The sequence below is a fragment of the Chamaea fasciata genome, unplaced genomic scaffold (genome assembly GCF_029207755.1).
Source record: "Chamaea fasciata isolate MVZ Bird 193981 ecotype frontalis unplaced genomic scaffold, bChaFas1.0.hap1 SCAF_10, whole genome shotgun sequence".
NCBI classification, from domain to species: domain Eukaryota; kingdom Metazoa; phylum Chordata; class Aves; order Passeriformes; family Sylviidae; genus Chamaea; species Chamaea fasciata.
This window is the reverse complement of record NW_027094095.1, coordinates 18,020,673-18,048,260: the sequence shown is the minus strand read 5'-3', so window position 1 is coordinate 18,048,260 and position 27,588 is coordinate 18,020,673. Positions and strand designations below refer to the sequence as shown.

Below are 27,588 nucleotides of genomic sequence, written 5' to 3'. Positions count from 1 at the left end.
TTCATACTGGAAGGATGGGTCAAAAAACCCTTTGAGACATTGTATAGGACATCTTTCTGCAGGCTAAAATCTACAGATATTTCCTGAAAACCACCCTCTGCAAAATAAAAACAGAGCCCATTTGATGTGAAACCAGCCACACTCATATGCGTTTAGCTGGCTAGCAAAATCTCATCAGCACTAAAAATTGCTCACACATCTGGAAGAACCAGCACAGTCATCTGAGAATTATTTCATTCCCAAGACACAGAGAGCCCTGAATTAGGCCAGTGCTTTTTGAATACATTCCCTTCTTTTTGTCAGCAACTGTGGGAGATGCTTCATTCTGCAGTTCATCAGTCCTAGGAAAGTCTTTCCTGATGATCCCTGCTTCCAGACCTTGCCTGCATGGGTTCTCACACTGCTGCCCTGCAGCCAACAGTATGTGTTCCTTCTGCAGTAATTAAAAGTACAATGTTAGCTTGCTTCTGCAAAATTACCTTCTGGCAACGGCAAGAGGTGTTTGCAGAAGTCTTGGACCTCTACCTTCTCACCTGATGAGAGGTGAGATACTGATGCTTGATGGCTAACGCCGTGTTAAATCTCTGCCTTGGAATAAGAAGGCTTGTTCCCACATTAGAAATCGTATCAGAATTTTCTCACCAATTATAAAGGCAGAAAATTCCATGAGACTCCTGTTTATGACCTTCAAAAGGATACAAAATACAGTTGTTTGAGACAGCCACAAGCCCATTTCCTCTGCTCAAACTTTGAAACTGAGGAATATCATCATACCATGAACAGTTTGAGCTCCATCTTTAATAAGTAAGAAATTTAATTGCAAGACATAAATAATTTGACCAGTTTCACCTAGTTGGCTCAACCATTACAGTAAATGATTGCTCTGATGTGTCAGAAAGTTTTCTCCAGCTTCCCATCAATTGTCTCGAGTGGTTTTTGAATATCCTTGTAGTCTTTTAACACACTGCCTACCTGCATCATGTGGAACAATGGAGTAATTTAAAGCTGACAATAACTGTTGATTACATTCAACAAAACGGGAGTTTCCAGGCTATTTTCAGACAGGTGTTAACACTAGCAATGAAAACAACCTGTAGTACTTCCCACTTCTGTTGTCTCTGACATGAGTAAGTCATCATCAGACTTCTTCAGTACTCTTTAACTCCCAATAAAGGAAAAAAATGTGACTTATTGTTGTCTAGTTTCCTGGAATCTCTGGATTTAAGCAAGCCAAAAATACAAAATGTCAATACCAACATGGTATTTCTGTATGAGGAACACTTAACTTTCAAATCAAGAATTTTAGATCAGGTATGTATAATGGCAGGGGGGGAAAATCTGTAGAGAAAGATTTTAGGTTGATTGCTTTTTCTGAAAATACCAGACAGATGAAAATGTGGAGTCTAAGACCAAAATACATTGGCACTAACTTCAATGCTGATATTTTTACAATAGTTATATAATTAATTTTCGTTAATCCCTTACAGCTGTACCACCAATATAGCATAGTATTTTTAATAGGCTGTTTCATCACTTTATTTTTGGAGATGAAATTTTGATTGTGTTCCTGAGTCTTTTAAAATTGATATGTGAGGAAGAACTATTGTTGCAGGAAAGTAAAGGATCAAGTCTTTTGTCAGGCACAGAATTTTTTCTGATAACTCTTCCCCCTGCTCCTCCCCACTCATATCATGTAAGAAACAGAATAAGATCCCCCTATAAACACTCACTTAAAAATGAAAAATTAGAAAAAAATATGAATGCGTCTGAGAGATGAGACTTATTTTTTCTGCTGGGATCAAAGAAGTTCATTAAGCCAGATGTGCCTGGATTATTCTTATTACAGAGAGCCATAAAAACCTCATGGTTGTTTAGCTATCCAGTGTTGGCGTAGACATAGTCAAAAGTTGAACAACAGATGAGTAACTGCACCATGTTGACCCAAACACACATGCAACAGTTTAATGAATTAACTTCTTCAAAACTGAGAAGTTCAGAACTTGTCAAAGAACCGGCATTATTTTTTGTTTGCAACCTCACATTGCACGCTGGAGTCCTTACAGAGTCCTGGATTACTTTTCACAGGCCTCCAACCTTCTTCTGGTGTTCCAGGTCCTCCAGATCCGTGTTGCACCTTAGGACCTCCAGGAAGCATAGGGGGAAACCCGCAGCATCTCTCCTGGATGCAGCTGAGCTGCTGCTCTTTGAAAGGCTCCTGATCTGTGGGGGTTGTAATGGCAAGGCAAGAGACATTGGGCTGGTACAACCATCTGCTGAACCACCAGACTTCAGCAGTTTTCTTTGAAGCAGGAGATGCCAAACCTTACCACAGCCTCCATTTTCAACCACAGGCACAGTATATTCTTTATCTCTCTTCAGAAACTACTGAGGCTGCTTAAAGTTTTCTGAACTATCCAGCCTAGACAGCCATTCATGCATATCAAAATGTAGACATGTCTAAAACCAATGAGAGGGGGAAAAAAAATCATTAAAAATCTACAGTTTATCATTTTTCTATTTTATTGTTTGAGGTTCACTTTTTATCTTGAGTACTTACAGCAATAGAATGTCCATATGAAAAATGCTATTTTTGGTTATCAGATGTTCAGCTTTAAAGTGGCCAGCCAACACATGTAAGCTGACTGCCCTTTTCCAGAGATAAATATTCTCACTTAATAGCACACTTGCAATGATTGAATGTTACGTATGCAAATGTAACAGCATTCTTATTTACCTGTTGGGAAAAAAAAAGATTTTGTTAAAAATTCTCAACAAAATTAATATTTTTGTATCTCAGAAATTATTTCTATAGTTTGAAGACACATTAAGTTGGGCAAATGTCACTAAATGTTTTTACAGTATTTACACCATTCCTGTAGTGACACCAGGCTTAAGGAAATAATTTTCTAATCAACAATATTTTTATAAGTGTTTTTGCTTGTTTGTTTTTGTTTGGGGTTTTTGTAATTTGCTGTTAAATTTGGGTCGGTTAATTTGGAACGTTCATAGAGCCTAAACAACTATGTTTGTTAAAGCAGACTCCTGAACAAAGAATGGCAATCAAAAGGTGTTAAATCTTTTACATAAAAATAACGATAAATAAAAGCCTCTTAGATCCATCTGGATATTTCAGTGACACTTCTTTATATGAACATGACTTTCATTTTCAGAAGTATCATCTATACCAGGTCCAGTTTACTTTAGCAAAATGCCAGTAACTGTCAGATGCACCTAGGGGTTTTATGTTGTGACATGGAAGGAGCGCATTTCACAAGTGCCTCTGACAGCCAGCACCAGTTCTTTGTACCCCCTCAAAGGAAACATCTTCTCTTTGGAGGATGGAAAAGATTTCAAACACCTCCGGTTTAACAAGTTCAGGAGTAAGACTTTTGGGCTTCATATGTATTGTTGGAAGAAATGACATGTACTAACTACTGCCAGGCAAACACACTCTTGTCCTACACACAGAACTGGAGATGATGTGTTAATCCAGAGAAATGAAGACATGCATTAAGAAGATAATTTTATTATCCTCGTGGTACTTTTGAGGAAATGCTGGTGCCAGCAGGAGCACTAGTCTGATCCCTGCTGTCAGACCATCATCAAGAAGAATCCAAGTGGCACCCAAGTGTCCAGTTTTGGGCCTCTCACTTCAAGACAGACATTGAGGGGCTGCACACTTTCAGAGAAGAGCAATGGAGCTGGGGAAGTAGCTCCAGGAATACTGGAGTAGCTGAGGAAGCGGGGGGTGTTTAAGCTGGAGAAAAGAAGGCTCAGGGTGAACCTCTTTGCCCTCTACAACTGCCTGGAAGGAAGATGTCATGAGGCAGTCATGGTTTTCTACCATGTCCCAAGTGAAAGGATAAAGGGAAATGAACTTAAGTTGCACTGGGAGAAGTTCAGACTGGATATAAGAAAAAAAATTTTTCTCTGAGAGTGGTTAGGGATTGGAATAATTGCTCAAGGAGGTGGTGGAGGTCACCATCTCTGGGAGCATTATTTCACTTAGAAGTCTGACAGGAAAAAAAATCTTGTCATCATTTTGCATAGCAGCAGGTAACATATTACTCCAGATCTATAAATAAATTTAACAGAATAGTTATCAGGGAAATAGTTGCTAGGACTGAGAGTTGCCTCCTTGTTGATGTTATGGGATTTATTTTCCATTCTTTCTTATGCCTCTCCAGTTCAGCTGCTTCCCTCATTTGACAGTCTTCCATAAAGACACTGAAGAAAATGATACCACAAGGCATTTGGAAGAGGGAGTGTTTACAAAGCATATAAATAGACTGTGCTGTATCCAGAATAATTAGCTGTAAGCAAAGTAATAAAAAATGTGGAGAACTTACAAGTATGCCAGATGATTGAAAATCCAACATTTACTCAGATGTTAGGGGTAGGTTGCATGCTATAAGCACATAGGATAAATGCCACTGCATAATCTGAGGGGGAAAAAGTAAGCAGTGAGCTGCATTCAGACCAAATGCATGTAATACATCTGAAATATCCATCGAGCCAGATGTTAATTTAGCTCATGACACTAAAAATACATTTCTGCAATCTTATGCACAATGTGCAATGCAGGATGCACTTTCCAGACTATTTGCTGAAAACAGAATTATTCTGAAATAAGAGCTTTTAAAGCATTAGAATTCTTCAAAACTTTGCCTTTGCAGTCACAGCTTCTGGGGAGAATTATTTAGGAAAAAGTAGTAAGCACTGAAAGTATACTTCACTTCTATTTTGTAAGCAGCTAGTTCTCAGTGAAAAACCCTGTGCCTCCTTGCCCCCTGCTGTTATGTTTTAAAAATTAATGCAGGACTCCATCAGATCAATGTTTATTTCAGACAGGGACATTTTGGCTGAGCTGTAGCTGATGTCCTTGGCATGTTTTAAGTAGCATATCAGAATGAATCATCTGCTTTGGTAATACCACATTATGTTGCTGTCTCTTGTTTGGAGAAGTAATGTGTAACAAAGGAACTTTTAAGAATTCAGTCTTCAGATTGGGAGACAATTACATTTACTCATGGTGTGATATGTGACTGCAGTCCATTAAAGAGCAGCAACCCTGAACTTACACAGCCTATACACACCCCATACACACACCTCCTTGATTTACCTCCTAAAATATTAACTAATCCTCTCACCTCATGTTTCCCAGAATAACATAATACAAAACAAACCCTCAATGAAACCATTTAAACCATTTTGTTTTACTCAGGGTCTCAATGCATGATACTAAGAGGAGCCTGCAGCACTTTCTAGCCACAGGCTCAGGAGCTGGGTGAAGAAGGGAGTGGACCCAGTTCAGGGGGGTATGTCATTCTGTTATCCTCCAGCCTTCAGCACCACTTGGTAATTTCTAAACAGAGTATTAAATGCATGCAAAACATAACAGGTGCCATCGGTTGCCATAAAGTATGGTGATCACCTCGAACTGAATGGCTTCTTGGGCCATAGAGATCTCTTATTACTCTCAGAAATGCACTTTTTGCAGAGGCAAAATCAGAGCTTGAGGCAAGTCTGGCAGCTGGAGATAGCAGCTAGCTGTGCTATCAGTTTCTCCCCTGAATTGCTCACTTCACTCAGGCACTGTCAGTCACATCAGCTACTGTGAATAACATTGTGTTCTCAATGGCATGCAAGATTTGTTTTATCTCATTCGGTGGCTTCCTCTCCTGCAGGAAGCATTCTCCCCAGTAATAATATCACATAAATGTATCATACCAGTCTGGCCCTTTTCAGCCTTTACAATCTCTAGCATAGTAGGATGAAGTTCCTTAACACAGGACTGCTTCCTTTGCAGTCTGTTGTATAATTCCAAGTACTGTAAATTCAAAAAGCTCAATGGATGGTGGCACTTCAAATTGCATTTGGCAGTTTTTTGTCCTGTAAGTATGTAAAATATGAAGAGATTATCCCCCCCAAACAATATCAGCTGTGTTAGTGACTTTTTTAGTTGTCAGTTACTTGGACTGACATTTCTAACACCACACTAGAGCCCACAGTACAGGCTTGCTATCATCTGCCTGACCTCACACATCCACAAAGTTGGCCAACAGCAGCATACTACACTCTGATGATATTCCTGCCCAATTTTAAAACAAAAACAGGAACAGTCTACTAATAAGAAGGTACTTAGTTTTTCCCATTAAACTCAGCTGCACCTCCTGACCATGTCCCAAGAGCGCCAGGAAACCCCATTCTCCTGTATTTCACTTCTGCGTGTGCCTTGTCCCCTTTCCTGATCTTTTCCTCTCTGTGCCACTCTGCAGTCAGAGTGTTTGGCACCTTGTTGGGTTTTCTGCTTTCATTGACAGCTGAGCTTCCCTGTGTTCCCTGTAAGGGGAAGAACAGACACAGAGGTAATTAGGGAACCAAACAATGCTGCACTCCCAACAGAGTCATAGTGCTGTGTCTTGTTCGTGGCTTTGTTTGTAACTTACGTGGTCCTCAGGCAACAGCCTTATTGAAGCACTTTGATAACATCTCACAAAATATTTCAGCATAATCAGCAAAGGTTTCCTTGGCAAACCAAACCAGTATTTTTTCTCTTGGCTGTATATAAGCATGGACTTATTTTCCAAACCGATTTTTCCCCTTGCACACTTTTGCATACACATCTGTCATAGGGTTTCATCAATAAATACTAGGCTATAGCATTACATATAGGGATTTAAAATAGAAAGTCAAAAGAATTTTTAGTAATATAGTTTTATTAAAATTTATTAAATATACATGCAACCTAAAAATGTCATTCAGAGGCTGAAGCATGCCACAGCTAACTCAAAGGGAACTATGACACAATTTTTAAAACTTTTTCTTCATCCATCATACTGGGGGGAAAAGAAATCTCCCCCTTCCCCCAGTGAGCATACTTAGATCAGTTCAGCCAGCTGGATTATAGCTGCACAAAATGCTTTCAAAGTGTTAGAAACAGCTCTCTCCATTTGCTGGTTCTCATGACAGATGATAAAATAGCTTTATCCTGCCCTTGTACTTATGTGTTGTGGTTTTTATCTTTTTTCCATGATGTTCTGACATTTGTTAAATTACTTCTATATTGTTTGCTGACAGCGTAATTTACCTCAGGAAATGTTATTGCCAATTGTGTGAAAATCTTGAATTGCTTTCCCAACAGCAGGTAATGACATCTCACACCAGGGCTTTGTTCTGATCTGCTTCCCTTTGTCAAATTTTCAGTTTTAATTTACCTTGCAATTTTGGATTCCTAAATGTACTACAGTAGGAATTCACAGTGAGAGGAATAGCAAATCATTTAGAAATTTTCCACCAGACAAGTTGGATACTGTTTCATATGTAAAGGAATAAAATAAGTACTTACAAATAAGTACGTTGCAGGGGATTAATTTTAGTCTCTTGGTAGAGCAAGTGAAGCCATGCTCTGGAATGATATTCAGAAGTATAGCTCATACTTTGCATGTCTTATCTTCAAGAAGAGTGGTTAAGAAACCTTAATTTTTGCCCAAAAATGATATATTCATGAGTCCTTCGTTTCATACTGCATAGAGTATTTCAGCATCCTTAACTGACAGTAAAATGCTGCAAGCTGTTGCTCCTAGTAAACACCAAGCCTGAAATTCTTTATCCTCTTTGACTTGAAGTTTAATCAAGCTGAGCAAGTACATCCTCTTTTCTATAGAATTTCTACTTGCAAAAAGCAAGCTATGGTTTTTAGGTTGACAGTTTTAAATAAACAAATATATAAGAAAGCTGTTGCAGTCTATGATATTCTTCTCAAAGAGATACATTATAACTTTTTTCTACAGAGGCATCTCACAGGGACACATCTCAACTCTACCAGTTTCAAATAAAATATTTACAATAAGCAGCAAAGGCCCATGAGGAGAGTGAGAGCTCAGTGTTTTCCACTTGTGTTTTGGATTCAACCTCAATAAAACCAATCAGACAACTGCTTTCCCTTGTGCCATCACAACTGAAAAAAATAGATGCCAATATGTTATCAATATCCACACCACCACACAACACCATCTAAAGTAGAAGGCTTTTCAAGGCAAGAAGAGTCACAGAAAGTTGTGGTGAGATATTTGTGTGCCCATGACAAGAATAGGAAAAAAAAAAACCCCTAAGAAACCATGGGGGGAGGTAGCACGAAGATGATGCTGCTTAAAAAGCTTCTTTGGGAACATCTCACAGATCATCTAAGTATGTATATTAACTGAAAAGATACTTTTCCTTCTTTGATTTTTCAGGTACTAAGACAAGATTTTATAGATGTATGGTTAAATATGAGTGCTTTAGAGAGCAGTTAACTCCACTGTTGGGTGTTACTCTGTACTAGAATGACTTTTCTGACCTTTTTATGGACCTGTCATACAAGCAAAGAAAAATCTTAGGAGTATGCCTGCCCCAAACCTTTGAAAGTTTAGTGTATAGACTCCATAGCTTTATACCAACAACTTCAACTCTTTTGAATCTGGAGGAAGATATATGCTTGACATGGAAGTTGCAGTCTCATATGTATTTAGGGCACATTAGGACATCAATCTCTTAGTGGAGAAGGAGAGTTTCTCACCCTGAAACCCATGCTGTGCGTTCTCAGGGAGAAGCACAGGCAGTTTATTTCCAGGACCTTGCAATCAGGGCTGCTTTATATGATGATCCAGAGACAGATGGACTACACTCTCAGCAGCCTCCAGCTTGACTGGGTCTGAACCAGGACCTACCCTTCACTGAACATTAAAGTTGCTTACAGAGAAAAGCATGAAGAAAACTCTGCTAAACACAAAATAACTGATTCTTTAAAGATTTAGAGGTGTTTCAGGCTGACATAATAGTGGGAATGAGAAAACTTGAGGTGTCAGCCTGGCATACCTTGCTGTGTCATGGGTTAATGGGGGTGAGACAAATTTGGTGGAGGGTTTCCAATGCCATTCTCAGTTGAATCCTGTCATGCCATCCTCAGGGTAACAGGTCAGCACTGTCAGGGAGTCCAACACCACCAGCAGGACGGCAGTTCTTCAAATTCAGTGCCACAAGTCCTACCTGAAGGGCCAGTTTATCTTCCCCAACACATTCTTCATTTAATCTGACCAATGCAAGCACCAAAAAACTGTGCTGAAGCCTATTTTTACTCCTAGTTTCAAAGCTCACTGTAATGGAGTTGGCACACAGGCTCTACAACAGCATCAGTCCTGATGGTAGAGTCACTTCAGATGCTGCAGACAGGTGTGCAGGGCTGCTTCAGTGGACAATGTTCTCTTTGGACAGCAGAGTCAAAGGCAAATGTAATTGAAAATGCAGTCACTATTCAGGTCAGCTGCTTTTATTTCTCATGTACAATCAATCAGTTCTGTCCTCACTTAAATTTGTTTTCCACTCACTGCGCCAATTTTCATGATACTATCCTAGATTTACTCTAATGAGAAGATTAGAACCAGACTTGCTAAATTCCCTGAAAGTTGTCTTCATTTCAGTTTTGGCTTTTTTCAGCTCATCTAATAACAAGACATGTGACAGACTTACTCAGTAACACTTCTTCAGCCAACAACTGATGGTAACAAGAATAATTGAAAGAATGATTGCTTCTCTTCACAAAACATTTGTAAATGAAGAAGAATTCTTTACATCTGACATTTTCATTTAACAGCAGGTACTTTTCATAATTTTCTAGGATATTATGTCCATAAGAGAAGGGTATCAAATGATCCAAGAAAAACTGTTGATATCCACAAAGTATATTAAACACTGATGTCTGGCTTGGGATTGGGACAGAACTGAACTGGTGACAAAGCAAAGGAGCCATCTCCCAAGATGTTGTATAGTAAAAACCAGCATTAATTCATTTTCCATCTCATTTTCCATCCTGATTCAACAACCATTCTGAAATGAATGAATGCGTCTCCTTGATGACTTTTCCAGCCTTGTTTTACAAGAGGAAATGGAAAAGACTGTGGTTGATGCATTAAAAACAAGAAGAAAGCTGTGTAAGCTTTGTCATGTTTCCTCTTAATTCTAGACAAGGTTGAACTCTTTTTTGTGGAAAGCTTATCAGAATGGGCAAGTATTACAAATATTCTGGAAATTAACAGTTTGTGGCTGGTGACCTCTGATGGTAAAAGGCTGTTCAAAGGGCCAGATACAATAGGAAGCTTGTAATAGCAAACATTGTAATTGACAGTGAATAAACACTTTAAACAAATTGATTTCTACTGGTTTATGCTTTTGAGGAAGATGTCCACTTTTATCCCTCTCAAAATCAGGATAAACTATATGTGTCCTTCACTATTATAAACATGACTTCCACGAGAAGCATCCCACATGGGGAGGATGGAGATGGCTCCAGTGATTATATCTCAGGACAGGGCCGTTGCACTCAGACATTGGTAGTCTGAAGTGTTTCCATTTCGGCCAGTCCCTCAGCATTGCTTTAGTAGAAAACACCATCACTCAGGTTTCAAATTCCCTTTTGCATTCATGTAAAGCAGCTTTACCATAAACAAGGATCAGCCCCAGATGTCTTTACAGGAAATACTACAGAGGAAAGAATGCATAGCACTACAAAGATAGAAATCTTTTCCCTCTCCATCCACTTTCAAACCTGAAATTTTCCTTAGACATAAAAAGACACGTATAATTAAGGACATTGAGCTGGCTGTAGAGATGCAAATTTGTAGCTCTGCTCTAAATTAGGCCATCGAAGCAGAAACAGTAAGACAGACCACTAATCAAGGAGGAAACCATTTATAGAAGGAGGAGGGAACATGTCTGCCCATAGATCATGAAGCTGCCTTGCACCTGCAATGCCCCCATTACACTGTGACACATTCTCTCCCTCTGACCATCGCCATATTTTTTGCCTGGAGCATGTCTTCACCCAAGTGCCCTTGGCAAGGGTTGGGGGACAGGAAGAAACACCTTCTGAATTTAGATAGTGTGATCAGGAGCTTCTGTATGGCTGAAATGTCAGATTCACAGCTTCCCAGCAGTTTACAGTGAGGACATGCCAGATGGGTTCTAGGCTTAAGTGTGCAAGGCTTCCCTGGGCTCATTCCAGAGTTTGAGCGGGAAAAGGGGGATCACTGGCCTAAAAACTTTCACTGCAATACAAATTACTATCAAATTACCTGGTGTTTCATGACAGAACAGGAACTTGTAAAGTAGCAGCTCCCCCAGGGTTGCTATTGAGCAGTGTCCAGCTCCTGAGTGTGCAGTTGTGGGGGCAGCAGTGGGGCAGTGTCTCCCAGCACAGTCCTGTCAGCACCTGCACATCTGCCAGACTCCAACCAACTTCCCTACATCACTACTTTTAAGTGAAACTCTATTGCAAAGCAGTTGCTATATGAAGCTGCTTTGCAATAGCAAAATGTATGTGCAGCCCTTTTGCTATTTAGGCAAGGCTGACTCAGTGAGAAAATAGAAATTATGGATATTTATCATTTTCCTCCTTTATGCAGGTGTAGGCTGACAAGGCCAGTGAGAGCATCAGAGTTGAGAAAGCTCTCTTCTTTTACATAAGAGCCTGTACTATGCAGCTCTCAAACATGTAGTTTGCAATGTTTGATGAAAATAATTTGGATTAAAGAGGAGCTCTGTGCAGTTTACCCATTTGCTGCAAAACCTGGGTTTACTCATGTTCCAGGAGTAAATCTAAAGTCAGCAGTGAACAATAAATGACACACCAGGCAACTCCAGACCACCATGGTTTCAGAATACCAAAACTTTTGGAAGAGACCACCCACACCCACTGACAGCACAAGGAACATGAGGATATTTGTCTCCCAAAACATTTCTAAGCTGGTTAGATGTGAAAAACCAGGCTAGAAAAATAGAGATGGTAGCACACAGTTGAATTGCACTTCATGCCTTTTTCTCTCTTCTGTAGCGCTTTACCTCTTCCTGAAAGGCTCACTCCCCTAACCTCAGAGTTCCTCTGTTTCCAAAGACCACAGTCCTCCTTTCTTATGTCACCAAAATGATACTCCCAGAATAAAAAAGTAATCTAGCAGCCATGCCAAAACAGTGGAAATACTTTCCTATAATAGTGTTGTTTGCTGAGCAATGAATTTAAAGGTGGACGTGGTAAATCCAGTCTTCTTTTACTCCTGGCAGTAGCAAGGGGTGGGAATAACAATGTTGCTGCTGCAGAGTTAGTGGACAGCTATTTTGCAGCTCTTCATTGACTGTTTCCCCTGCCCTTTCAAGATCACAGAGATATTTTTATTACCATCTCAGTGAATGCAAATACTACCAGAGGTGAACATAATTACCTTAATGCACCTACACGCCAGTGTTTCCACTCATCTGCTACAGATTTAGTAGGGCAAGACTCATGACCCACCACTAAAGGCTTCCTGTTCTATTGCAAGAGCATGAAGGAAAGTAAAGATGTGCCTCAGGAGGCCATGGTGAGATTCTTCCGCCTGCCCATCTGCAGACAGACATGAGACAAGGTGGGAGTATTGTGCGATGTACCTTACTCTCACCAGCTTTTCTTGGAAAAGTTTCTGCCTCAAAACTAAACATGACCCTTACTTTTCTGTCAAAAGCTGTAAAAGCACATTAACATGTTTTATCAAATTGTGGTATAGAGTTTGTGATCTTAATAGTAAATAAAATTGGATTATTGCTGTCTTCCTCAGCAGTCAATTTGAGCTGCATATCAGCTTTCTGAAACAAACCTAATATACCTTGCCTTTAAAGGCAACAAGGTAAATTTTTTCTAATGCCATATTCACTCAAATATATTCCATACTTTTAACATGGCAAAGAAAGTCCTTATTATATCAGAATGCTCTCAGCTCCCAACAACCTGAGCTGCTCAGCACCCAGAAATGTAGTTGAGGATGTGAGACATATCTGAAGAAATAGTTAAAGTATCTAAACTAATTCCCTTGATGATGCAGGTTGAGGTAAAGGCACTTTAGATGCGAAAAATGAGGCCTGATTTCAGTAGGAAACAATCCAAATGCTTTGCACTTGAGAGAGAATCTGGGCAAATGGCTCTCAACATGTAAAATCCCCTCATAGCATTAAGTCTGTGCTGGAGACAGATATGCCTCGATTTCTCCCATCTAAGATGAGTTTCAAGATAGATTGCTAGGATTTAGTTATAATGTAGAATAATTGCAAGTGTGTGTCATGCAGTACAAGTGATTTCAGTGGTAGAAGCTCAGGGTGCAGAGCTGCCCATCCCCAGAACTTGTGCATAGAATAAATAGGCTTTGAGCTATCCATATATAAGTGTCATAAATAATATTATCATAATTATATATAAGTATCATAGAAAGGAAAGAGTAGAGATGAACCAAATAAGGTTCAAAGCCCCTATTCATGTGCAATAGCATCTGCATTCAACCAGCCGCTAAAAACTGCAGGATGAAGCATACCCATTTCTCCCCAAAAAGACAGAAACAACCCCAGTGTCATTCTACAACAAACCAACTTTGTTCCAGCATATTATCCATACTAAGCAGGACACTTCAGCCACAACACATTATAACAGCCTTACTTATACATCCCTCCTTAGAGACATACCCAAAATAGCTCCCCAGAACCAGCATTCACCCATCCAAAGAGCAGCAGTTCTGCAAGAAAATATCTCATCATCTCCTTAGCCTCCCCCAACAGAAAGGAGAGCTGTTTGGGCCTGGAGGATATATAGGGACACCAGGTGATTTTTTGGGAATGATCATTGTAATTGGAGAAAATACATCCCAACTGGAGCCTCATATGGAAAGTCATCATGTATTTAATCATCAGTCTGTGTTTTATGTTTTTCACATCTATATTATTTATGTTTTTCTGGCTTATTGAACAGCAACCCACGTACAAAAGGGTGAGGGAACACAACCTTATGTCACCTAAACCACATCACCTTCAAAAATTGCTAATACGGAGTTAAAGCTTTTACCCAAGTCCCAAGTAGTCAGCTTCCCGGCAGTGTTTTTTTTTTGTTTGTTTGGTTTTTGTTTGGTTTTTTTGTTTGTTTGTTTTTTGGTGTGTTTTTTTTGTTGTTTTTTTGGAGGGGGGAGAATAGATATATTTATATTTCTTTTGAACTTCTAAATCAATCTGGAAGGAGTTCAAGTGCCCAAGAGCACTTTATTGTAAATGCTGGGGGATAGGAAATTTGCATTCACACTCCTGTTAATATGAGTCCACCTTTATGCTAGAGTGATTAATGTGGTAAAACCACTTGCCTGTAAGCATAGAGTCAACCGCTGATAGTAAACCAGCTATTTAGAGGGATTGTTAAATACACTGGTATAAGCAGATGCAGCTCAGGGTCTGTCCACACCACAGAGAGACCCTGTACCAATGGTGAACATGGGTCATTGTAAATGGCACGTTCCAAAATAGGTTCAGAACTATATCCAGCAATGGGCACCATCACTGTATCTTCCAAAATGATATATGACACTGTTGGTTTTCTGTGACCTGCAAAAATCAAAATGCTTCTTCTCTGAAATGTCCAACACTCTATTGTGCTAAATGATAGCAAAAAAAGGTCTTGCAACATGTCCTCCAGTCCTTGGTTTGCTTAGCTAAACCAGGTCTGGGGCCAGAATAGGACAGTTGGTTGAAACCTGGTTTGTCTTGCTAGAGGTGACATTGATACTCAAAACGGAATTTACTGAGAATATTTCTGACTGACAGGCCACTGTGTAGTGCCCAGAAAAGCCTGGGACACATGCTGTACATGAGAAGCTGTTTCCAAGCTTTTTTTCCTGGATCTTTTTGCACTTGTAAGCTGAAAGAACATGAGAATATTCCATTCTGAGATGTTACCAACTTCACCAGACATATTGTGAAACATAGCTGCGCAGACCCTCCTCCCTGCGCTGCCCACCCTTAGGGTCGGGTGTCTGCTGTGTCTGCTCTCTGCCCTCAGGGGATGCATTTCCAGCCAGATGCCTCGGAGATTTACACAGTGGTGTATATGACTTCCAGCTACAGACTTGATAATATCCAAACACCCACTTTTCACCTCTTCAGGTGAAATGGGTTACATCCATATGTTCCACTTCTATTTCTCCACATTCTAGAGCACATAAATCCACAGCAGATGTGCACGAGAGGGGATGAACTCCTGTCAGACAGCGAAATGCTGTGTCAGAGCCTCTTTACATTTGCAGCTGCTTCTGAGCATGCTTTTGCATGGGCTGGTACCAGCTGGTGGTTCCACTCATGGGGCGCTGGGGAAGCAGCTCAGTGTCTGGACATGGTCAAGGGCTGACCACTCTTCTCACATTTCATCACCAAGGACCTGAGAGCATCCTTCCTAAATATGACACCCCAAAGGTGTATTTCACTGCAGGCTGTGCCCTTTGGGATTCAGCCTACCAGAATTAACGTAGCAGTAAATTTAAAAAGTCAAATACAGAAGATGGAAGTCATATGAACCTTTTAACTCAAGAGAAGAAGACATCATACTCTTGCCTTGACAAGACTCACATGGCAATTTCATACAACATTCTGCCCGAGTAATTACTAATGAATAGTTTGAATGGATTTTGATCATTAAAAAAAACCCTCTTCTTTTTCTCTACTTCATAGATTTTTCTCTCTCTCTACAGGGTACAAAATCATTAAGGAATTCCTTCCACTGTAAAGATCTAATTTTTTTTCAAGGGAACATTTGTCTTTTATTTCTGAAGAATATATACCATATAGATATAGATGATATAGATACAGATATAGATATAGATATAGATAGATATAGATATAGATATAGATATAGATATAGATGAGTACTAGCTTTTCTTCACAATCGATAATAACTAAAAAAAAAAGAAAAAAGTGCTTCAGATTTAAAATTAAATCTTTCAAACCAGTAAGAACATCAACAGGAGTTCATTTATGCTGTTTATTAGAGAGCTATTACTAATACCAAATGGTCAGCAAAGATTCCACAGAAAAATGTTCCCTAAGCGTAGTAAATTTTAACGATAATTTTGCCAAAAATTGAGTATATTTAAATATAATGCCCAGTGCGGGTAATGGTTCTGCTTACCATAGTATACACTTAATCAAACAAAAGTACTCCAGAAACAGTCTTAGAATGCCTTTATTTTACTGAGTCCAGCTGGGAGCTCCACATATGTTAGGAATAAGATTTGCAGTTAATTGGCAAAAGCTTAAAAGATTTGAGAAAGGCTCTTCTGCACAGAAGGACATACTCCATGTCCACAGAAAGTCATATTTGACTCACAGATGCGGCTCCATCTTGAAGACAAGCTCCTGCTGACTATTTCCAGCAGAGCTGGAGCTGAGGTATCTTTGGCTGTCACACAACCAACCATTTGCTTAAAGCCTTTCAGGACTGAGACTGTTCCTCCTGCACGTGAGGACACGCAAGAAGTGCCACTGCCAAGGAACCCGTCACAGCAACCAAGTCACTTTCCTTACATAAAACTTCTAAGCAAAACAAACTCTTAGTAAAGTGACATTTCCTGGAGCCATTGGCTTATCCTAGAGACAGCAGAATTTTGCTAAATAGCTCTAACCCAAGAGGATGTTTACAGTTTAAGACTTGTTTAGCACTTACGGTACGATTTGTGCCATATGTTCTTTTCCTTAGAGTTTTCCCTGCAAAACATTTTTATTAGATGTGGAGTACAAGGAACTTGCACATCTTCCCACTTCATTACAGTAGCATCATCATTCCAGGGCAATCTGTAACCAAGTAACATGTCCCTTAAATTTTTTATCTGGTCTCTGGCAGTAGAGAAAAATTGCAACTGATGAGCCTGAACTACTGAAACCTGGTCTGATAGAATGGAGCATGCGTGGATTATGGAACATAATTGGTTTTTTCATGGCAGCCTGTATTCATCCCAGGAGAAAACCTCCTTTGGAGACTGTTTCCAGCAGATAGCCTGGGACACTCTGGAGTGAGTCTTTCAGTAAAAAGCAGCATGATTTATGTTATTAATTCTACTGAAATTGCAGCAGCAGTAGTGCATGAGTGAGCATAACTCATCATGATCACTCTGAAGTGAAAGGCTGGAACTGTCAGTCACCATGGAAGGGCTTTTACATTCTTCTGAGCCTTCTTGAAGGGTTTGAATGTTGATACTTTGGCATACAGTGGAAAATCAGGGAGTAAGCCACAAAGGCACAGGGAAAAAAAGATCTGAATTTAAACAATTTCAGATTGACCAAGGAACTGCTTTTCTTCTATTCCTGAGTGAGATTACACTTCCACAATACAGCAAGTACTTAAAAGTACTTCTTGTGTCTGAAGAAAGGCTTTTCCTTTACTGACAGAGGTATATTTCTGCTGGTCCTTTCTATTAGTTAATGCATTATTAAAAAGTATCCACGCAGAAAAAAATAATGGGAAACTGAGGGGTTTTACACCAGCAGAATTTTTAATAATAATCCTGTGGGATATTTTCAGAATCATAGGTGAACACAGAAGCTGAGCTTTTGGCTCACTGGGGGGAATAACAGGGCAGAAATTAGATTTGAAATGTCAGAGTGAGTAAATTAGGCATATAATTCAGAACAAACAAACATGGAAATATTTTGCTATTTTTCTAATGTGGTTTTCAGACTACCCCCATGGGATCAATGCCACTTAATGGCAAAAGTTTCTACCCAGCTTCTATTCTCTTGCTATTGTACCTGATGATTCTTTGTCATCCAGTGAGTAAAGAAGTGGCCCTTGCAGTGGCCAGACTTGCAATGTTCCACTTGATATTTTTTGCTTACACCTTTGTTGAACCTGCCATTGCTGTTCATGCAGTATGTGTATGTGCAGACCCTGCTTTATCCACACCCTTCCCCACCAGAAAGAAATGGGACATTGTTTGGAATAGCTTTTTTTCAGATATCACTGACCATAATCAGTAGGCAAGAAAGGGCACCTTTACTCTCCGGTAAAGTAGAGTCAGTAGTGCTTGGCTCAAAGCACAGTTCCACGGCAAACTTGACAACTGTTATTCCTTGTAATTTTAGCCTATTCTTAATACCCTCTAGAAAGTGTACATTTATTTTTTGAGGAACTTCACTAAAAGTAGATCAAGGGTGCTAATTTGTCTGTAAACATAATGCATCTGGAATCTTTGAAGTAAGCTGTTTAATGATTTCATTGAAATCAAAGCAGCTTACTAGCTGTTAATTAAGCATCTTCATCTGGTGGGTCACAGCCTATAGAATTAAAACTGTGAATAGTAAAAAGAAAGAAACACAAAAGAGTTTCTTTTGATCTGGAGATTTTCCCCACCAGAATGAGATCACAAATGCTTCATTATGTTTCATAAACTGATGGAAGTTCAAAGCTAGCAAAACTAACACGACGGAGAAATTGCTTGTCCTTATTGGATTAATTATTCAATTATTCAATCAAATACAATTAGTGGTTATGATCATTCCATATGAGTGCAAGAGTGAATAAAACCAGCAAGGATGGTAATCATACACAGCCACAAAAATGTCTAGACTTTCCTTGGAGCACCATTACTACTATTGGAAACAAAATTCAGCATTTTACTACTCAATGCCAGAAACAAAATAACCAAGATGTTAGGAACATTTGAGAAGATGTGAGTTTCATTTAACATGCAGCTGTGCCCAGTTGATTGCCAAAAGACCAAGGATGTGCTTCTGCTTACTGGGGGGGTAACAACAAAAGCCCATTATTGACTGTATTTCAAGTCAAACAGACTGCAAAATCTGCCTGCAGAGAGGAGCTGGGGACTCAGGAGCAAAGCAAAGCACCTGCACAGAACCTGACGGGATGGGGTCCCTTGCTCTGAGTGCAGAAACTGACCATGGCCTGAGTCCTACTGCCACACTGCTCAAACTCCGAGACCTGAGAGAAATGGGTAAATAACAACGAATTAGTCAGGACTATATTTCATTTGATGTAAAAAAATATTCTTCCTTGCTCATATACATCTTTAAAAACTGGGTGCTGCTTAAAATGCGTGCTAGTTTTGTAGCAGGAAATTTGAAAAAGGTCCTTAAAACATAACACATATGTGAGTGCTGCTTTGAATACTAATCCTAAATGGAGACCCTACTTCTTCAGCAATTCTTTGATACAGTTGTATTCTCTGGACTTTTTGGGAGGATTTTTTTCACATCAATACCTTCATTTTTTATGCAGGGAAAAATGTGAATGAGCTCTGAATATATATGTATGTATATCACTCCATATGATGGCTTAAGGAAATCTATAGGAACCACTCATTGATGTTAAGAATACAATTTTTTAAAATTAACATCTGGTATAAATGGATATGACACAAATCATATATAGTCTGAATGAGCTTTTACTTACTGTAGGAAAGGTATTGATATATAGTGTAATGCAGGATAGAGAATAACCAGGGTTTTTCCATTCATCTTGAGAACTTTCCATGGATGTTACAGCTTCCAAACTTTCCACAGGCAGGACTTGTCATGGCCATTTTTGCAACCACTATTATCACAAGTTATTAATAATATGGAACAATAATTAATTTGGTTGGATGCTGTGATACAGAAGCCTGGAAAATTTAAGTGTGATACCCATAGAAGAGCAACTCTGCTTTAGAAATTTGAACAGAAACAACACTTTTTGAGAGTTAAATCAGATAAAAGACAGAAATAATAGTGTGTTTTTCACTCTCTCCCCTCTTTCCAGTGCTAGTACTAAAACAATACCTCCAAGAATATTCCTGCCTAAGCCACCATATCACAGCGATGTTAAACCTTACTCTGCAGAAAAATGAGAAGTATGCAAGTCAAAGACATAATAAATGTTTTCCTGAAATTAAATCAAACAACTTCGCCTTGAAGGTATTTTGCTGTTGTTCTTCTATGGTAAAGCTGATTGCTTTCATTATCCCTGCTGAGAATACAGGCTATAAACACCCTTAAAATAATTCTGCTTGTGCAAGTATTTCTGTAAGAGAAACGACTGTGGATGAGGCAGACTGTAGGGCTGTCTAGAATGGATAGTACCTTTAATGAGCAAACCATGACTAACAAGATATTTAGGCATGAGACTAACAAACAAGCAGCTATAGGCACTTATTTTCATTCCTAGCCTGTTGTATTTCTGCTTTTGGATGACTAGAGGTGCATTTTGAAGAGAGCTACTGATGTAAGCACACAGCTGAAGAGAGCACAGAAACCTTTCCCAAGTTTGTATTGAAAAACAATTACTGTTTTTAAGAAAAGTTATACCAATGTTTTCCAAGGTATAAACCTAATCTTGTGTATGTGCATTGCATGTCCACTGAACACCTAACATTCCTATGATTGGAAAATGCAAAAATTCCTCAGAATTCGGGTTTACTTGGGAATGTGAAGGAAGAAATCAAGGTTCTAAGTTTAGTCAGGCGCTTAGTATTTATTTTTGAGGGCTGATCCTTGGCCTTAATGGCTGCAGTGAACTCTTTGTGACTGAAAAAGAGCACAGAGATATTTCCACTTTGTCTGGTTTTCTCCGGTTCACAAGCCTTCCAGCCCTGAAAGTCTATTTGAAATTGTGAGGAGGGCAACGAAGCTTTTCAAGCAAACTGTGCTTCCTTGAGAAAAACTCCCATCCACCACTGGTGATGCAAGGGACAGAATATCCTGTGCCAAGGAAGAGCAAAGGGCCGCTCAAATGCTTCCAGCTTTCTTTGATCCTCAAGGCAGGAAGAAAGGCTTGAGTTTTTTGCTTACCATGGCTGGCTATGCCTGGGGCACAGAGCATGTTTTTGGTGAGGCTGGACAGTTTCTCAAGGGTGAAACAGAGTTCATCAAAATGAATGTTCATGTCTTTCCAGCACTTTTCCTGGACACAATTTTCTGGTCTTTTTGCAACACTGTCATCCCTTTTACTCAATTTGGTGCCCTGGTAGGAAAGACACAGGAGATGGATGTGACTGAGCTGCTAACGCTGAAAGCTGAATTACATGCAATTTTACTAAAATTAGGGTCTGTTCAGTGCAAGCACAGCAGTGATTTGCTCTCAAAGCAATAGAAGCAAATGAGCAAAGTCTGATGTACAGTGAGTATTTAAGAACAGTAAAGTAGAATAACAAGGAAGTAATTTCTTCCAGGGTATTGGCTGTGAGTCTGGGATTTTCTGTGTGCCTTATATAAAGTTTTACTGTTCAACATGAGTAAAATTTTCGTCTACTTTTACCAGCTCCAATCATTACCTCCTCCCCTTTATAAGATCAATATACTCAATAAGAAGAGTTTCAGCTAATGAGTTCAATATAATTGAAAGACTATTCAACATCCTTTTTCTTGAGCAGATGCTCCAATGAGTCAACCCCAACTCATAATTCGGTTTCACAGAGTTTAAGATTATCTTAAGAACTACAACCCGCCCCTCCCCCCCACCCCCGATTATTTGTTTAAAGGAATCCAAATATAGCCTCTTTTAATGTTTTAGTACCTAGAGAATAAAACAGCTGTCAGCAATATGTTCTTCTGAGCGGCTTTCATATGAGCACTCAGTCTGTTGTTTGTAATTTAAAAAATACAACCACAGTCAGTTGTCACCCACAGACAGGTGTGCAGTCCAAATATAAATTATTTATTTGCCAGCACATACGCAAATTCAATATGAAGATGGTAGTACTAAATTTTACACAGTGGAACAGTAAGAGCTCTAAAATTAATATCAAATGCCTTGACACTGTCAGATGGTTACCAGGTGCCTTACGCTATGAATTTCCCATTATTAAGGACATCTTTAAGAAACACAATTTGTGGTGCAATATGTCACTGAAATTGCCAAATTCAGACATTGAATTATGCAGGGTAAAATTTCTCATGCTGGACAGAATTAAGTGGCTTAATGCATGGATATTCTTGTCCCATGGGCTCTGTAAGCACTTAGTACAGACATTCGGAAGTGGGTAAGCTGAGGATCCCTGAACATGGTCACTGAGTAAAAAGGTGTGACACCTCTGTATTTGTTTGGGTTGAATAGATCCACAATTGTCCACAGTTCTGAATAAAACAGTCTCAGCTTCAGAAAACAGTTTTTTTATTTCACATGCAGTGAGTAGAAAAGTATCTGATAAAGCCCTGGCCATGTTCATGTCACTGGCAAAACCCCTACAGAGTTTTAATAAACCCCTGTCCACTGACTCTAAAAGTAACTATTATAATATCAAAATGTTTTTGATAGAGACCGAGCATAGGAGTAGGAGTTGCCTCATTTAATATAACACACTGTGTGAATTAAAAGTTGCTTTTGGCTTTGTTTCTGCTTAACTAACAATAATGTCTGAGGATGTGTGGAAGAAATTGCATAGAACTGCCAAGTAAAGATACTAAAGTTCCCATTGAGTTTCTTTTCTCATGAAATAGTGCAAAAACTTTTTTATAAAGAAGGAAGGGAGGGTAAGTTGAGGAATGAAACCAAACATTCTAAGATATTTCTGTATGAAAGTATTATTTCATTTAGCCAGAAATAGTAGGCATGCCAGACAAAAGGAGTGTATTTTGACATGAGGGCACTATAGCTGCAACCACAAACATCCACACTCTCACTTTGCTCATAATCCCCTTTCTAAAGAAGTTTCTGTCCATGCCTGGGATTCATTACATGTCTGCACATTTCTGATGCAGCACACTTCTTACACAAGTGTGGGGCTGGGAATCACCACCATGTGTGCTTCCATCTCTGAGCACTGGAAACACTCTCCCATTGCAGTGGCTGGGAGCACCTTCCATGAGCAACACCATCAAAAGCCATAGCAGAGACAGAATAAACACAGCAGTTTACTGTTGATTGCTTTGAAGGAAATGCCTGAGACGGGTAGTGACCCAGAAACCTCTATTACTGGCCTACGATTTTTAATTTAATAAAATTTTGATAAGGCCAAGTTAATCTTGAGTAATGTACTGGTATGGAAACAATCTAGTTCAAAGGATGATTAATCTGTTCCAGTGTGATAAATTTTAAGAAAAGATAATTAATTCCAGATTTTTAGATTGAAGAACTTAAGCTTCTGCCTGGCTAATCAAATACATAAAATGGTAAGATAATGCAAGAAGTCTGATCACATCTCACATGCCCCACTAGAAGCCTCATCTATCATAAAAGCAATAATCTTATTCTTGAAGCAACTTGACAGCACAGTCAAACATTGCACCTAAAACTATCCACATCTAGCCATCCATTCAAAGCACACTGGTTGGAGATTCACCTCAGAAGGACTTCTGTAATCCACATGTTCTTTCACACGACTTTTCAAGTGTATGTGAGTCTTCATTTTGATCTCTTGTTGGAAGTACTCAATTTATATCATATTAGATAAAAGTAGATGTCAAATCATTAAAATCTGGAATCAAACCTGGAAACCTTGGACATAACTCTAAATAATTCATCTGTGGTTAGTTGTACAGTTCTTAGATGCATGTCTTCATATTTTGGGGAAGTGAAGCCTGACATGCACAATGAAGTATGAGGTTCACTACTATAAACCAATATTTATCCAGGAGGTAATAGTTACACTAAAGTACACTTTTCCCATATTTAAGTAAATGATACTGTGAGACTAATAAGATTTTAAAACATAAGGTTTTGGGGGAAAAAAAAAAAAAAAAGGAAAACCCTGAAAGGATTTAGGATGATCCTGAATAAGTAAGGAGATTGGTAAAGAGTAATACATTGTGCAGGGGCGGTTGCTGTTGTAGTCTACATTTAAGATCTGTGTTGTGTTGAGGCAAAGAGAAAAATTATCACACTGAAAGAGAAATCTGCAGGGCTGCAATCCGTGAATGCTCTTGTCTGGAGAAATCTCCCATGAAATGCAAGTATACAAAGAAATATATAAATGTCTATTCCTGCATCACAGATGCTTCATAATATGTTGGTGCTTGACTGTAACTGCATTGAGTTACTAAGGATTGGAATGACAACAATAAATGTCAGAACAATATTTGAACACTCACAGAACTTGAACTCCATTTTTGTCTATTCATAAATATCCATGAGAAATTTCTCCTGAACCACAATCTTAATAAAACAAGACTTCATAAAAGAAGAGCATTTATTTGAAATGGAAAGAAACAGTATATTTTTTCCACTCTTGCAAAAGATTTGCCAAATACCTAAAAGATCCTAAATTTGGATCTTTCTTCAGATTTCTACAGATTTTTTCCTCTAGAAAGAGAGTGAAATGTTGAAACAAACCAGTTTGTGTTTGCAGCATATTAATATACTGATTTTCTCAAGGATGGTGAGGGGGAAACCTTACTGTGGAGGAACAGAGCATGTCCTGAGAAAAACCTGAAATGCCAACTTAGCATTTTTGCACTTCAAAAACGTCTTTGACTTTTATAAACAGCCATGATGGTAAAATTGAAGCTGTTAAAAATACATGGTTTACTTCAGTAGTTTATAATTCACAGTGGCATTTAGTGGGTGGAGTTGTAAATTAGTAAGTGGACTGTTGCCACAGCAGAGTAGGCTGCTGCTCTGCAAAGGAAAAGCTTTGCTAAGAATAGGAATGTGGTCACGATGATAATGAACAAGGGCTCCACATGCCTGAAACATTGATGGGAGATTGGGAGATGGTTGTTGGATGTTTAACAACTGCTCCAGAAATTAGATGTTATCAAAGATCTGTTTGAAAGATTGAACTGGATGAAAAGCATGCAAAACTTAACCAGTAAGACCTGGTTTCAATTTTCAGTAGCACTACCAAAAGGCAGAGTGGCACATGAAATATTTATGTTGTCGATAAATTGGAAGGTACAGTTTTACAGCCAACAAAATGCTATGTTTATTCTGCTGCAAGAGGGAGGCAGGATTGCAGCAGCCTCTACACATAAAAGGATCTTTTCCCCTATTCCTTTCACATTAAGTAGATTAATGTGCCAAGAAAACATTACAATATGCTAATCAGGTATTTGATCTGTCTGTCAAACACTTAAAGAAAAAAGTCAGGTACTTCCTGGAAACTGTATTAGTGTTCCAAATAAACCCAGCTTTTTGAAGGCATTAGATTTCTCCGAGGGGGGATGATTTACTTATCACCAGAATGATTTGCCTTTGGACTCCTAGTAGCAGTAAGAACCTTATTCAAAGGTTGAAAGCCAACAGCATTATATCAGAAATTCTGAGAGAAGGGTGCAGATAGATATAGATGGCAATATAAAAGACAGCACCTTCAGCTTTTGGAAGCTTTACTACTGAGTGACAGCTGCTGTATGATTGCTGTTCAGCCAGAAGTAGACAGAAAATATTCTGAACCCACATGCATGACCCGCATGACTGCAATAATTTCATGGTTTTGACTGCTTAAATTCCCTGTTGGTGGACATCAACACAGTGCTCTCAAGTTTCTGGCCTTAAGATACATGTTTGAGCTATGTCAACCTTAAAGTGATCCACAGGAAACTTGCACTGAAAAACAACAACAACAAAAACCTGTGTGAAATCATTGTGTCTACTTCATATGCCTCACAACCCTTTCCTATGGGGCCCTGCTTTGATCCCTGTTTGTACTGGCCAGCTCTAGGCCCCCCAGAGCAGAAAGGGCTGCACGCAGATGTGACACTGCCAAACAGCTCGTCAGTGGAAGAAGCCAGGTCACTTCTCCTGTAGGAAGATCACCAGCAAAGTGATTTTGTCACAAAAAGTCTAATCCGGCTGTTTTCTGACTCAGAATAGAGGACACATTTCTAGCAGAAGACATTTTGGCCTGCAGTCCCTCCCTAAACTTTTCCAGATAACCAAATGTCAATTTCATTCACTATTAAATAGACAAAAGAACTTCTCAAAAGGATTGCTGGGCTAGTAACCCATCATATTCCACTGAGGACTCATCCATACAGAGCTCAGTGATTGCTTTGTATCTTCTACAAAAATATCCCTTAGGGAGACATGTGTCTGGTACAAAATAATTGAGTATCTCTGCTCTTACTGAAAAGACTTCATCTTAAAGGAGAATTTATGGCAGCTTTTGTGACATAGAGAGGAAACAGAAAAAGATCTTTTATCAAACTTAAGCCACTAATAAACTACCTGGTAGACAGGATTAAAGGTGTAGGGTCCTAAGCAGCCCTAAGACTTATGATCTTTGGTTTAAATTCTGTGTTCACACACATTAACAAATCTAAAGCATATAAGATTTGCAGTAGAGAGTAGGGAATCCAGGTCAGCTCTTTAAGATCTGCCAGTTTCAGCACTCTACATGCTTACAATTTAACCTAATTAAAGCCATGACATTATAATTGAACATGGAAAAGAACTGGCTGGAAAGTGAATCTGTCACAACCTCAAATCACTTCATTTATTATAACTCTGAAATCCAGTCCCACTATGAAATGTGTGTAGCAGTGTATATCCCACACTGACAAAGGGGGACCCCACAAATTTAAACGTGGTGTCATCTCTGTACCACATTTTAAAATGTGGTTTTGAAAGCTACTAGCAACAGTGGGATTTGTTTCCCAGAGCCCGACTCTTCCTGCCCAGCTGATGCCTGCCGGGCCAGCAGTAGCACATTGCTCATGGGGGGGGGGAGGGGGTTGAGCACACTCTCCTCACCCCAACAGCTCGTTAACTCCCGCTACCTCCTGTGTGTGCAGAGCAGTCAAGAGCTGATGAATCCTTTTAAATCGTGCATACCCTGCTGGCACAGTGTCCCTTCAACCAGTTATCAATGACTGAACAAACTGGTTTAAAAGCAGATCCATAGCAATCACACTTAAGTCATTCTTGGAAAACTCCACGGGGGGGAAAAAAAACAAAACCAAAAAAACTCTCCAAAACCCAAAAAACTCAACCACCCCCCACACCCCCCCCCCCGCCCCAATTAATTAACATGGGTAGCAAATAAAGCAATACACAGATAGAGGGGGGACATTGTAACACTGCTGGTGGCTTGGCATTAGCTCAGCCATGGGTTCTCCTACGTGCCTTGGATCGTACTGAGCCAGCCTTTGCAAAAAATTACTACAAAATCCTTTTGAAATCAAAAAATTCTACAACACACACAGTGTACATTTGACTTTGTACCTTATCAAGCCTCCAGTAAAACTGGCTTTGTACTAGGAAATCTAAATAAACTGGGATATAGAATATAGTGTTTTAATCTTTTTTCTTTCTCTGCTCTTGTTCTTAACCAGCTAAAATCTCTTTCTACTGGAAGAGCTCATCCCTGAAAGCATGGTCAAACTTTTCTACAGAATCTCGGGGTATTGCTGCTTTTCTGGACAAGGTCTTTCTGCATAGCAGAAGAGAAACATTCCTGCTTGCTAAGGGCTCTGTGGGACAACAGCATCTGACTAAAAATATAATCAAAAAGCAAGCACGGTATGGACTAGGAACTTTGGGTTTCATACTTTTTCTGTCCATACTTACAGCAGTAAGATGTTTCATCTGACTGTATTTGAAAACTGCAACAGCATATTCAGCGTTTTTTGTGTTTTGGGAAATGACAAATTAAAATCACATTGAAAAAAAGCTGAGAGGTGAGATGCTGGCAACACCATCCTTACCAAAGGCTTCTAAAATTGTCTAGAGATGACAACATCCCCAAAAGCAAGCATAATTAGCCTATTCCTTGCTATAAAACTGTGTCACTTTGCTACATGATGCAGACTGTAAAAATAAATTGCTTTCAAGAAAAATAGTAGAATCCCAAA

At 39.2% G+C, this 27,588-nt stretch overlaps 1 long non-coding RNA gene across 1 annotated transcript; it reads right to left on the bottom strand.

The window, feature by feature from the left end:
- Nucleotides 1–763: 763 nt before the first annotated feature.
- LOC136294935 (uncharacterized) lies at nucleotides 764–13,608 on the bottom strand. The gene is made up of 5 exons (XR_010722538.1): nucleotides 13,522–13,608; nucleotides 4,350–4,442; nucleotides 2,558–2,734; nucleotides 2,328–2,457; nucleotides 764–2,220 (listed from the first exon to the last, which is right to left on the bottom strand). It is a non-coding gene; the product is annotated as an uncharacterized lncRNA (long non-coding RNA).
- Nucleotides 13,609–27,588: the final 13,980 nt, after the last annotated feature.